This window comes from Necator americanus, chromosome IV, assembly GCF_031761385.1.
Source record: "Necator americanus strain Aroian chromosome IV, whole genome shotgun sequence".
Taxonomy (NCBI): domain Eukaryota; kingdom Metazoa; phylum Nematoda; class Chromadorea; order Rhabditida; family Ancylostomatidae; genus Necator; species Necator americanus.
In genome coordinates, this window is record NC_087374.1 from 6,826,163 (window position 1) to 6,828,526 (window position 2,364).

The window sequence follows — 2,364 nt, forward strand, 5'->3', positions numbered from 1 at the left end:
CAACGCCCTACACCACCAATCAAATCCGCTTCCATGCTGTAAATGTGCCAATGAAAGTTTACATAACTTTCCTAACTGAGATTCGATTTGGCTCAGAGTTTGCTCAAAGCTTTTTTTTTCGATGAATTATTTGAAAGAATTGTACGAATATAAATGGATGAACAGTCTTTCAAATTTTACGCTTATTTGTTTTTTTTTCCTCTGCATAAGAGGTTTTCCCCAACAGAGTCTCCCAATTGAGGTTCTTTGAAATTTGCTTGGAAAAAGATCAACCTTTGGATATCCCTAAGTACAAAAAGAAGCCGATCTAATTAAAATGAGTGTTTTTTCTAGGTGATGAAAATTATTCTGAAATAAAAATGATAACCCTAACGCTTCTACCTATTCATTTACTTCTACACTTTCAATGAGATTCTAGTGAAAGTGACTGGAAAGAACAAGTTAAACATCGGGAAAATTTCAAGGAAGAAGAATTTCGGAAAAAAAGAGATGGGAAAAAGGTCTATTTCGCCGTGGAGTTAGCGGAAACGGTATAATATTACGTACTCAAGTGAAACCGATCGAGCGTAATAATCGGAAAAATAAAAAATCCCTTATATGCTGTATGGCGTTGCTTCCACTCCTAGAACAGGATCATTCGGAGATGACGTCTACCCATTTGCAACAATGGCGCAACTATATATTTATATATTATTACATTATTTTTATTATTATATAATTATTTTTATTTTTATATATTTATTATTGTATTATTTATTATATTACTATATATATATTATTCATATATGTTTGTATATAATATATTTATATATTTATTTCTGGATAGGAATCTTCAAGAGCTATCTACCGTCTATCTGAGTCCCCAGAAAAAAGGTGTGCTCTAGCTTTCGAAAGTCGATTTTTTCTCAAGGTGTAAAAACAAAAATTAACGAAAATAATATACAGCGGACTCCACCATAACGTGATGAAATAAAATGGACAGCATGGAGTCGAACTTCGATAACCGACGCTGGATTCTTTTAAGATATAGAATTTCCTGGTGAATATTGAGATTTGGCAATAATCAATGAGGGAAGTAGGTTAAGTATGTTGAACAAACGTATGAACTTACTGAAAGGAATTTAGAAAAAAGAAAAAAAACTTAAGGATCACTTCAACAACGTATCTCTTTTATCTGATTGATCAACATACAACCTTAAAACTGTCTTCACGTATTTTGTAAAAAAATTTAGCGCTACAAAAGCCGTCGTTTATGCTAGAAATAACGATCCAAGTGGTCTTCATTCTTTTTCCGAACATTCATGTCTTTGTGAAGCGTTGCTGTGCTGCTCGCTCCCACTTAAACACACATTGAGAGTTTCCGAATAGATCGCTTCCTTCCAACTAGAACCATCTGTACACATAAGGTGTTGTTCACTTCCTCCTATGCTTCATTCTTTTAAGGATCATCAGGTGAGCTCGATTTTTATATAACTCTTCTAAATTTTCTCATAAAACCTTTCCGTGGACTTAGGACGTACAAGTCTAAAGTCTGTATGGACGTATTTCTTCTGTAAAATGGAAAGTTGCGTTTTTTTAAAGGTTTGGATACACCTGAAAGTAGTTTTTAGCATTTATGGGAAGAATTAGGAATTCATTTACTCCCAAATTATGATATCAAAAGTTATATGTAGGTAAAAGTGACATTTCTGATCATAAGAAGAAACAATTTGAGGAGTTGGTTAAACTTTGATGATATTAGGAAAAAAAATTGTTATGAATGCAAATAAATTTTTCAGAAGGATTTTTCCCGATTTGAATTATGATATTATGGATTTGAAGTTTGCTGCATGAGGTTCAAGGGTTCGGCGGAAAAAGTGGAAAAATTGGTTCGATTTCGTGGAGGTCTTACTTTCAAAGAGATATCTGAATGTACTATAAAGAGGAAGAAAAATTCTTGGTTATGTGGGGAAAAAATCTATTTTGTTTTTGCTGAATGCACTAGAAAGAGGAGAAAAAATCCTTGGTGATGTGAGAACAAAAAATTGATTTTATTTCTGTGTTACAATTTTTAATGGGAATGTTGAACGAAATTTTTGTTTGTTCTTCTTCGGTATCGACAAGTTTTAGGAACATTTTTTGTTCATCGAGTTTTTTTTCCACCGTCTAATTATTCGACTTCTTATTTCACAATCACTATTTTACTTTTTTTTCGAATATCATTTCATTTCACTTTTCCCAGAGTATGATGCTCTGAAATAATGGATTGGAATGACATTAGGAAAGCTCTGCTATGTACGAATATTTAGAAATTATAACCTTTTTGATTTCTAAAGAAGTTTTGGGTCTAGCGACTCTACACAGTTCTTACTAAATGCTTTTTGG